Raw genomic sequence first — 12,216 nt, forward strand, 5'->3', positions numbered from 1 at the left:
ATTCAACACAAAAAGCCGCCTAGACGATGGACTTGCGCTCAGGATTTTTTTTTCTTTTCTTTTCTTTTTTTTTTTTTTTTTTGAGCGGCGTGTGGACGAATTTTTTCTACGCACACACTATTTTATTTCTTTATAACAGACCCCTGCTAACTATAACACACCGTTGAAATGTAAAACAGAGCGTTGCCATGGACACACAGGGTTCTAACCGTAGAGACGGAGCGCACTATGTTCTTTAGCGGAAGCAATACAATTAGGTGTATACAAACAGGCGTATGAGACCTGTAACGAGCAACAGCGCGAAGCCGCGAACTCGTTCTGAATATTTTAAAGGCGTAACAGCTGATGAAAAAACTACGGAGCCCGCCTGGTCACCCTTTGAAGAAAAGAAAACAAGACTCGCAATCCGTACTCACGGATTTGTAATTCGTCCCCTCAGTTTATAAACCGTACTCACGGATTTGTAGCCCCTCCCTCATTTCAGACATCTGTAATCCACAAGCACGACAACAGAACAAGATTCCGGGTACGTTGTTAATATTATCTGGTTATTCTATACTAATCAATGTATATTCACTGCATGCTTAAATTCGCCATCGTAACGGATAATAGACAACGGATAATGTATATCATGTATATATGTGTGTGTTTATGAATCAATGTTTATTTTAAATAGATTGTACAGAATACTGCCCAACTGTGTTAAGAAAGAAATAGTCCTCACATGCTGCCTGACCACCTAGAAGAAACACAACAGACAGATATATAATTATCTAATTATTAGATAATATTAGGTAAATAGGCTATAATTAATGAATATAACAGACCAATTCTCTCTCTCTCTCTCTCTCTCTCTCTCTCTCTCTCTCTCTCTCTCTCTCTCTCTCTCTCTCTCTCTCTCTCTGTTTACTCTTAGGTGTTTAAAGCTGGCCTCCATCAACCTTGACATCAGATTATTCCTGGGATAGGATGGACAGATTTAGTCTAATTCAGTATTACTTTGACCTGGGTCTACATTATAAAGAAATCCTTAAATGTTTAAGTGTTAAACATGGAATTAGTATCAGCATGAAGACACTTAAAAAAATCCTAAATAGAAATGGACTATTTCGAAGAAAACATTTTGACAACTTATTTAATGTTATTCAGTTTGTAAGGGAGGAGCTCCAAGGCTCAGGACCATTGCATGGATATAGATGGATGTATAGTAAATGCAGGGAAAGAGGATTTCATGTGCGCAAAGAAGACATCCGCGCCATTCTGTCAACTCTTGATCCACTGGGCACAGAAATGCGAAGAAAAAGAAGACTGCACAGGAGAGTGTACTTTTCAAAAGGCCCCAATTTTGTGTGGCATGTTGACACTTACAACAAATTGAAGCCATTTGACATATGTATCAATGGGGCTATTGATGGATTTTCAAGGAAAATACTATGGCTGAATGCATATTGCACAAGCAGTGACCCTAAAGTCATAGGAGGTTACTTCCTTGAAACAGTAAGAGCTTTTGGTGGCTCGCCTCAAATCCTGAGAGTAGACATGGGAACAGAAAATAGTGTTACTAGGGACGTTCAAAGGTACTTGTGACGTGGTGATGCCGATCAACTTGCTGGAGAAAGAAGCTTCATCTATGGCAAAAGTACAGCCAACCAAAGAATTGAGAGCTGGTGGGGTATTCTTAGAAAAGAATGTGTGGATTTATGGCTTGAATATTTTCACCACATTAAAGATGAAGGCTACTTCGATGGCAGCTTTCTGGACAAGAACCTTGTGTTATTCTGTTTCCTGGGTTTGATCCAGGTAAATATTGAACACACACGGTGCATTTTTAAATACATTTTTAAATACACATCATTTTGTTTATTTGATAGGGTTTACAAGGCCCATGAAACAGAGAGAGAGATAATACACAATACTTTTTATGGCTTTTACAGGAAGAGCTGGATTTGACCAAAGACACGTGGAATAGCCACCTGATTCGTCCATTAAGAAATAGCCTTGTACCCCATGGTCGGCCGGATGTCATGTACACCCTTCCTGAATTATATGAGACAGAAGACTACATAAGCCAAGTGCCAGTGGAAGACTGTGACACCTGTGATCAATGTATCCATCGGTCTGACATCCCTTGTGATGAGGACATTTTCACCCAGTGTTCACACATCATGGCACAACACCAGCTTCGTATTCCCAAGGAAAGGTTTACAGCACTTAATCTGTATCTTGCACTAAGACAACAGCTTACTACAGTGTTAAATATTGTGAGATAAAGACATGTTAAGCCATTAGCACTAAAAAGTTGTTATGGACAGTTTAACAGACAGTTCTTTCATTAAATTATTATTATTAGAGTTCCATTCATTTCACAGATGTAGATATGTCTTAAATGTTATTGATAAAGTCTTGTATACTTCATATGCATAGTTTAATAAAAGGAGACAGCTTTCTTTTTGATTCATTTTCTTTATTTTTTAAAACTGTAGTCAGTTGAATAGTATTAATTAATGAACTCCTAATGAATAATATTTCAACATTAAATTTTAAACATTAAACTTTTTCTTACAATATACTGTATTGTAGGAATACTATTTAGACAGTGTAAATTCTGAAAACATAAGTACATTTAAACTGAATGTGAATCTGTATGCGCTGTGTAACACATATATCACATTGTAACACTGCTGTAAGAACATCTGGGATTTTATGAAACATTATCTTGTGCAGGATAAAAGGTTTATATCAGGACACTGTGTTTGAGATGGAGACTGTGAATGATACAAAGAAACAGTCATATCCTGCTGCACATACTGTCTGACAACCTAGGATAAACACAGATAGACAGATATAGATAAAAGCATGTCTAATTAAGGAATATAACTGACCCATCCTTTGATATTATTGGCATCCTTACCTTTACACAATATCCATCACCCATATGTTTGCATCAAGGATGTTTATGAACTCCTCTGCAAGCTCAGGGTATGAAGTATAATTGTTTGGAACTTCTAACACACATCCACAGGTGTGGGACTGGGGAGATCTTGTGAAGGAAGTTTGTGGCTGCACAAATCGGACATGAATAAACCTTGCAACAAGGAGGTCAGCTCCTACCAAGAAAAAATGTATTAACAATTTCAAATGTATACAAACAATTTAACAGTGCACAACAGCACAAATGCATAACAGTTTATTAAAGTATATGATTTTACAGTTGTATGTAATATAAAACTATATTTTTAATAAATATAATGAAAGAAACAAAACACCTGTGCAGAAACGCAGAAATTTCCTGAGCCGAACATCACTACAGTGCTTGATGAACCTCTTTAGATAATCCATGACCTGGCATTCTCTGTTATTAAGTGTTTCATGTTGTAATATGGCTATAACTTTTCTTGCTGTTGGAGTAAGGCTCATCATCAATTCATTTCAACCCAGTTTTTTCAACACCGGACTCCAACATTCTGCTATGTAAGCTGGATCTTGCACAATTTCTTTGTGTGCCACATCAAGTAAGATCTGCTTGGCATTTTTCTCAGTGATAAGAAGTTTCACATCATGAGCTTCCAAGAATTCAACCCATTCTTCTCATTCAGAGACAGATGTAAAGTCTCTCATTGCTTCTTCAACAAGCTGCTTTTCCTCTTGAGAAACTATCTCCAGAAATGCTGTTAAGAGCTCATCCTCAATAATGTTAAGTCTAAGACAATAACACAGAAAAGGCTTGGACAGCACAATGGGAAAGTATTGAACAGGGTTATAACCAAGAACCATCACTTTAGCTACATTTTCCCATTCATCTTTCATATCATGCCTTGTCATGGGTACTTTTAGTGTGTTTCCTGATGTACTTTCATGATAAATGTACCCCAATACTCATTCAATGCATCTCTAAAAATTCCAACATTGTCTTCTCCTTTCTCTGTGCTACCATTAGGTAGGACCATCTCAATTTCTATAAGACAATCATTGACATATACTAAGCCATCTGTAAAAGCTGCATTAAGATCTTGGAAAATGTTTCCCCTGCGAAGTCTTAACTTTGTGTCAAAAGCTGCTCTTAACATAGGTCAAAAGCTGTTCATCTGACATACTATTGACTGCATTGGAGTCAATCTAAAAGAAAGAGGAAAAATAATTTAATTTTTAATTTTTGCAAGATAATCAGCCAGCAAAAGCTTTATATATGTTTTAAAGGGTTAATGACCCTCATGTTGTTTAAAACCTGTAATTGACTTTCTTCTGTGGAACACAAAAGAAGACATTTTAAGAAATACTATTTAAGTAATTGAATTAATTGAAGTAATTGAATTGTATTAAGCCAAAGAATCTGTGCATTATTCGTATTGTATTGGTTTTTACCTTCTCCTCTTGAAAAGTTGACACAGTAAGGTCATCCAACTATCTATCATATTTTAGAAAATTAAGGAAATTCTCCATTTTAAAAAAATGAAGCTTAAACACATTGCTTTTGGAGCTGTTGTCGTGCTTGTGGATTACAGATGTCTGAAATGAGGGAGGGGCTACAAATCCGTGAGTACAGTTTGCAAAACCGTGGCTACGGATTGCGAAAGCGTGCGCGCGGTTTATGAATTTGTGAGTACGGATTACAAAAACTGAGGGTACGGTTTACAAATCTGAGAGCACGGATTGTTATCTTGTGCGTACGGTTTATTAATCCGTGAGTACGATTTATAAACTGAAGGAACAGTTTAATAATCCGTGTGTACGGTTTATAAACTGAGGGAACGAATTACAAAACCGTGATCACGGATTTGCGGGTCTTGTTTTCTTTTCTCCAAGTGCATGTTTATTAACGGGGACACTCAAACGAGAACATTTTATACCTATATTGGCTTCCCGTTCATTTTAGAATTGATTTCAAGATTTTACTTTTAGTTTTTAAATCATTGAATAATTTTGGTCCTAAATATCTCTCAGATCTATTAAAGCCATATGCTCAATCCAGAGCACTTCGGTCTGCTGGGCAACTGCTTTTAGTACCCCCAATGCAAGATTAAAAAGCAGAGATGACAGTGCCTTTGCAGTAGCGGCCCCCAAACTCTGGAATAATCACATTTAAAAACGTATTTGTATGGTGCTGTCATGCACGTGAAACAGGTTAGATCCAAATGCTGGTTTATTAGGCGAATTCCAAAACAGGCAAGGTTCAAACATCAGGCAAACAGGAATATCAGATGAAATCCAAAAACAGTATTCAATAATCCAGGCGTGGGTCAAGGCAGGTAGCAAACATTCATAAACACGAAAACGGGCAAAGGTCAAAACAAGGCAAAAGACGGAACCGATAATACGCTCAGAATGCTAACAATACTTTACGACATCCAGGAGTTCTGATTGCAAACCAGGTGATTGCAAATAGGAAACAGGTGTGCTGAGTAGGTGGTGCAATGAATTGTGGGAAATAGAGTCCTGATGCTAAAGTGCAGCAAATCCTCTGCAGGCCAGCAGAGGGAGCTCTCATAACAGGTGCAGCATACAATGCAGTATGAGAGTTACCTGTTAGGAGTTCTTTTTAATAATGTGTGTTACTCATTATTCATTCATACATTCATTCATCTTCTACCGCTTTATCCGAACTTCTCGGGTCACGGGGAGCCTGTGCCTATCTCAGGCGTCATTGGGCATCAAGGCAGGATACACCCTGGACGGAGTGCCAACCCATCGCAGGGCACACACACTCTCTCATTCACTCACGCAATCACACACTACGGACAATTTTCCAGAGATGCCAATCAACCTACCATGCATGTCTTTGGACCGGGGGAGGAAACCCCCAAGGCACGGAGAGAACATGCAAACTCCACACACACAAGGCGGAGGCGGGAATCGAACCCCGACCCTGGCGGTGTGAGGCGAACGTGCTACCCACTAAGCCACCGTGCCCCCCTTTGTTACTCATTATTATTGTATTTATTGCATTTTATATTGTTTTTCATTATTATTATTATTATTATTATTATTATTATTATATGCTTTTTAGTTCTATTGTTTATTTTATATTGTTTGTACAGCACTTTGGTGAACACCTGCTATTTAAAAAAAAGTGCTCTATAAATAAACTTTGACTTGATTTGATTTGACAGAGGCCCACAGTTATGGAACAGATTTCCAATTAGTGTCCAGGTCTCAGAAACAGTCTCAGTGTTTAGGTCCAGGCTAAAAACACATTTGTTTAGTCTAGCTTTTTATGAATAGCTTTTCTTAGGTAAAGGAGAAGATCTGGACAGTTCATGGGCATTGGGGCATGGGTCTTGGGGAACTGTTTTGAAACAAGCAAACTCAAACATGGACGGCCAAGATTATACGAGATTTTGTGTGTTTGTTCAAATACAACTCCAAAATGTACGACTATGACAGTTTACAGACACAACGCTTGTTTTCACAACACCTCTTTTTTTACACACGAAAACGGTCTGCGAAACAACTGTCAAAAATACGTCATCACGTTCACAGGCATTGCTATCCGAGGGAAGATGAATCGATTCCAGGAAGCGCGCATGTGCCCCGCCCTCTTCTAAACCACTCATAGAAACCACTGGTGTCGAAATGGCGGGTTAGTTATCACTAATAACAATAAAATAATGGTCTGTTGGTAATGAGTGACTATGCAGGAAGTAATAGGTAGTACTGCATTAACAGTGAGCTTAATACTACTAACTAATATGGAAGCAAGATGAACTAAGCAGTATAAGTAATAGCATAGGGAATCGAACCCCAACCCTGGAGCTGTGAGGCGAACGTGCTAACCACTAAGCCACCGATATGCTTTCAACGAATTAATCTTGAATGTCATTTAATACCACCCATATCATAGTCTTTAACCAGCTGTGATTTCTTAATATAATGAGTTTTGTTTTTCCACAGAAATTGGAAAACGATCGAATTAGCTTTCTTAACAATAACTGTAGAAACATACAGGGAGTGGCATGGATAGATTATTTTGGAAATAGCTCAAAGATTTCCTCATATCTATTAACTGGTTAGAAAAGTTAACGTCTTCTCTTCTAATAGCATTTTTAGATAAAACTATTCCTAAATATTTCACTTTGTCTTTAACCTAAATTGAAGAGATGATAGAGTCCGTTGATGAGTGAATGGGAAGTAGCTCACATTTTTTAATATTAAGGGTAAATCCTGAAGCTTTAGGGAAAATCGAGACTGAATTTAGGGCAATCAACCATGAATTTATTCTTTAAAAGGATTGCTGTGTCGTCTGCAAATTGACTAATTTTAAATTGCTTGTCAAATATTGAGATCCCATGCAAATGGGGGTTATGATTAATGAGTAATATAAGTGATTGAGTGGCTAGAATAAACAGTTTGGGAGAAATCAGGCATCCCTGCCTAATTCCGCGGAGCACTTCAAACCTAGGAGTTATACTAGGATTCAGCGATACAGAACTATATGTCAGTATAAAACATCTGTGTTAGCACAAATTTCTCTCTGTTATGAGTGATAACTAACCCACCATTTCGGCACCAGTGGTTTCTATGAGTGGTTTAGAAGAGGGCGGGGCGCATGCGCGCTTCGTGGAATCGATTCATCTTCCCTCGGATAGTAATGCCTGTGAAGGTGATGACGTATTTTTGACAGTTGTTTCGCAGACTGTTTTCGTGTGTAAAAAAGAGGTGTTGTGAAAACAAGCGTTGTGTCTGTAAACTGTCATAGTCGTACATTTTGGAGTTGTATTTGAACAAACACACAAAATCTCGTATCTGTAAACTGTCGTAGCCGTAGATTTTGGGATCCAACTCCACAAAAAACATAATTACGTACAATAGTTTTAAATTACGCACAACTAAATTAAAATTTACACACAATGCTTTGAATTACGTACGATTATTATTGACAGTGTTTTTATTCCATAGTCCCCTAGTGGGTGCAAGTGGGCCAGGTGCAGTAGGAAGGCGGTCCAGGTCCGGGGCACGACCAGTAAGTTGTGGGGCTCACCTCCCTGACTCACAGCACCTGGTACCAGCAGTGTTTTATGTGGTCACCCTTCTTTTGCTCCTTCTCAAAACTCCCCTCCTGGGTGGGCTGATAACAGAGTGTTAATCAGGCTCGTGGTCTCACCTGGGGAGGAGGCGCCCTTTCTTCTTTGCCCTCCGACGCTTTGGCTTTGGGTTTTTGCAGGGTCCTTGTCTCCGTGGCAGCAGCCATCATTGGGGCAAGCCCCAGCTAGTCGTGACCTAGAAACAGGCATATTTGGTGCCTCCCTGGTGAGGAGGGGAGCTGACAATTCCACCCAGTCATGCTTGGACCAGCCATCCCGTTCTGCAGTATGCTCAAAAGTCTCCAGAAATGCCTCCACATCATCTTTGGTGGTCATTTTGGCAAGCAGGTGTCGAGTGTCGTGGACAGGGTTGGGGAGACTACTGGCCATCTTAACACTCTGGGCCAGCTCCTGCATGCTAGTGCATGCTGGTGTTCACTTGCTTCCTGTTGCAGCACCTGCTCTACCCATTTGCATTTGCGGTCCAGTGGCATGGTCCCAAGAGCATGGCAGACAGAATGTTTCTCCATTATCCCATGGCTTTTTGGGGGGAAGAAGAAAACAGAAATGAGGGATTAGTTAGTTCCCTTAATCCTCGCTTCAAGGGGTGCTGTATCATGACTGACCCCAACCTCCAAAGTTGAGGTATGTGAAGAAAGATCTTCACTTTGCTCTAATGTATCTGTGACAAAATAAAGGTATATCTATCTATCTATCTATCTATCTATCTATCTATCTATCTATCTATCTATCTATCTATCTATCTATCTATCTATCTATCTATCTATCTATAGTATCTCTCTCTCTCTCTCTCTCTCTCTCTCTCTCTCTCTATCTATATATCTATCTATCTACCTACCTATCTATCTATCTACTTTGTTATACTTTGAATGTTATGATCGACAGTGTCAAATGCAGCACTAAGATCTAGTAGTACCAGCACCGATATTTTGCCAGAATCAGAATTTAGGGGAATATCATTTATTATCTTAATGAGCAATGTCTCTGTGCTGTGATGCTGTCTGAAACCAGATTGAAAATTGTCCAGGTATCCATTTGAAATTAAGTAGTTGTTCAACTGAATAAAAACTACCTTTTCAATTATCTTGCCTATAAAATGAATATTTGATATTGGTCTACAGTTGCACAATGTGGTGTTATAAAGATTGCTCTTTTTCAGAGGGGGATTAACAACTGCAGTTTTCAGGGAGTTTGGAAAATTCACAGTAAGAATTAAGGTGTTCAGCACTTCTAAGAGAACTGTTCTAAACAGTTGAACACACTTTTGAAAAAAGATGTGGGAAGTGTTTCATGATATCAGGTTGAGGATTTATGGTTCTGTACTATTTCTTCCAAAGTTTTGCTACTGTATCAATTGCTTCAAAAGCAGACTTAGTGACATCTTTTTGAGATTGCAGTTGAATCTTTCTGTCCTCTGCATAACCTGAGGATGTACTAATCACCTTTCTGATATTATTGATCTTCTCTGAAAGAAGGAGACAAACTCATTGCATTAACTTTCAAAATGTATTTTCACTGGTAATCTGACTTGGGGAGTTTGTTAATCTGTTTTATAGGTTACTGTTTATAAGGTTTGAGACAAACTTCTGTCTTGCTGTGGTGAGTTTCACATTGAAAACATGAAGTCTGTCTTTAGATTAGATTAGATTAGATTAGATTAGATTAGATTAGATTAGATTTAACTTTATTGTCATTACACATGTACAAGTACAAGGCAACGAAATGCAGTTTAGGTCTAACCAGAGTGCAATAGTAGCAAGTGCAGAATATACAGTTTATACAAGGTTTAAATAAGTTAATTAAGTGATAATATGGAGTGATTTACAGTTGTGTGCATAACGAAATATACAGGAGGATATGTACTATGATCATAATATAATATATTACTGTTATTATGAACAGAAATTAGGTGTGTATATACAATGGTAAGGCAAAAGTGAGCAACAATGCAAAAAAGGAGAGCAAGTGTGCAAATGAGCATGATTTTATGTAACAGTCCATTAGTGCAATAACGAATTGTATGATGTGATTGAGCAAATGTACAAGTGATCAGAAGTTTTAGTTTAGACAGTCCATTAGCGCAATAGCATAGTGTGAGGTGTGTGTGTTTGGGGCGGGTGCAGTGTCTTCAATGACATTCTTAATTTTGAGTTAAAGGACTCCATGAGAAGATCAACAGAGTCTGCAGAAATGCTTGGCATTGAAGATATAGCTTTCATTAATGTTAATGCATCTCTTTCTGACAGGGAATGATCTAGATTCAGTGGTAGCAGAGATCAATACATCAAAGAAAATACAGAAGTGATCACATAGTGCTACATCCTTAATAACAATGGATGAAATGTTTAGACTCTTACTGATAAGTAAATCTATAGTGTGTCCACAATTGTGTGTGAGTCCATGCACATGCTGAATCAGGTCAAAAGTGTATTTTCTATGTGAATATTAAAATCTCCTGCAAGAGCAAAACTGTCAAACTCTGAACAAATCACTGATAACAGTTCTGTGAACTCTTCAAAAAAGGCCGGAGAGTATTTTGTTTTGATAAGTTTACTAAAATTCTTCTTTAGGAGTTCTGACTGCTCTTTCCAAATATCATCTTTCCCCACATGGATGTTGATAAGATTTGCAGTCTTGTGTTCCATTAGAATGTTCCAAAGTCCCTTGTTTACATTAGAAACGGTTGTTTGAGGAAAGCAGCAATATATCAATATATCAGTAATATTTCTGATGGAGTCACCCACTATCAGGGTCCTGGGCTCGGCTGCACTCTGAGCTGAATGCCGCTGTCTGCTCAACCTTCTTTCTTGCACCTGTTAGTTGAAATGTTAGCTGCTGGCTGATGCAATCCATGTTCAATCACATCTGGGGATTTCTCACCCAAATTAATTAATGCTTCAAATCTGTTATCAAGGTGTATAGGAGGTTGTAAAATACCAGTTTTTGTGAGCCGTGTCATAGCCATCTCTGGGGTAGAGGATGATGAGATATTTGTGACAATCTGATGTCTCAAGTGCTTTTGGGTCTCTCTCACTGTTTGTGCTATCGATTAGTGTGTCAATCAGTTTTGGCTTGTTCCTCTATACTTACAGTATAAACTGTTGAGATTCACTAGACTCACAGGACTCACCGGATTTTTTTATTCTCAAATTATTTTTATTGTCTATGTGTTGACACTAAAACATTTGTGAGACAAATTTGTTGTTCTCTGATAACAGTAAGAAATTCACTAAAGATAGTGGCAGCACCACCTCCACAACCACTGTGACAAGGCTCATGTTTATAAATATATCCTAACAGGGTCCCAGGTTTCTGTTAGTACAGAAAATCTCTTGGTACAGACATAACATCAGCCATAAAGGGGGACTCGGGGAATATTTCTTTGAACATGGGAAGGTTCTGGGGTAAAAAGAAAAAAAAAAAGCCAAAGATTGAGAATTAGAGCTAGTAATAGATTGTACTTTTGTTTTAGTTATTTTCTATGTATTTACTTTAAATGAAAGGGATAAATTATATATTATTATTATATTATTATTAACTGAAAATAGAAAAATAATTGTAAACATTTGTTCCCCAGTAATATGTTTGTGCACTTTATTTATTTTTTGAAGCGAGAGAAGTCGTATGAAGAAAATGGGTTTGTAATAATAATTAATTTCATATTAATTTAATATTTAATTTAATCAGAATCAGATTTATTGGCCAAGTGTGTTGACACATACAAGGAATTTGGAAGCAGTTTGTGACTCTCAAAGGTGCAGACATAAATAACACAATACTATACAAACTATACAAGAAAACAATGCAGACGATGAAATACAATTTAGACAGAATGAGAATAAGATATGAATATAGAATGAATAAAATGTATAAAACATGAATATGGAATATGAACGATCAGGTATGTACATAAAGTCTGGGAGTGCAATTGACAATATTGTGTAATATTACGCTTTTTGTGCAATATACAGCAGCAGTAGTGTGTAATATACAGATGATTTGATGACTGACAGTCCTGATAATGCAGTACTTCTGATAAGAAGCAGTGAATATAATTATGGTGAGTTGTTGATCAGGGTGATTGCCTGGGGAAAGAAACTGTTCCTGTGTCTGGCAGTTTTAGTAAGCAAAGTTCTGTAGCGCCTGCCAGAAGGAAGGAGCTGAAAGCGGTTATGTC

At 37.8% G+C, this 12,216-nt stretch overlaps 2 long non-coding RNA genes across 2 annotated transcripts; one reads left to right on the forward strand and one right to left on the reverse strand.

The window, feature by feature from the left end:
- The first annotated feature begins 236 nt into the window (after positions 1-236).
- Positions 237-2,454, forward strand: LOC113636192. Its single transcript, XR_003438984.2, has 3 exons — positions 237-526; positions 917-1,800; positions 1,935-2,454. It is a non-coding gene; the product is annotated as an uncharacterized LOC113636192 (long non-coding RNA).
- Positions 2,455-2,457: 3 nt separating this feature from the next.
- LOC113636193 lies at positions 2,458-3,422 on the reverse strand. Its single transcript, XR_003438986.2, has 3 exons — positions 3,267-3,422; positions 2,912-3,107; positions 2,458-2,819 (listed from the first exon to the last, which is right to left on the reverse strand). It is a non-coding gene; the product is annotated as an uncharacterized LOC113636193 (long non-coding RNA).
- Between the last annotated feature and the right edge of the window lie 8,794 nt (positions 3,423-12,216).

Source organism: Tachysurus fulvidraco, chromosome 17 (assembly GCF_022655615.1).
Source record: "Tachysurus fulvidraco isolate hzauxx_2018 chromosome 17, HZAU_PFXX_2.0, whole genome shotgun sequence".
NCBI classification, from domain to species: domain Eukaryota; kingdom Metazoa; phylum Chordata; class Actinopteri; order Siluriformes; family Bagridae; genus Tachysurus; species Tachysurus fulvidraco.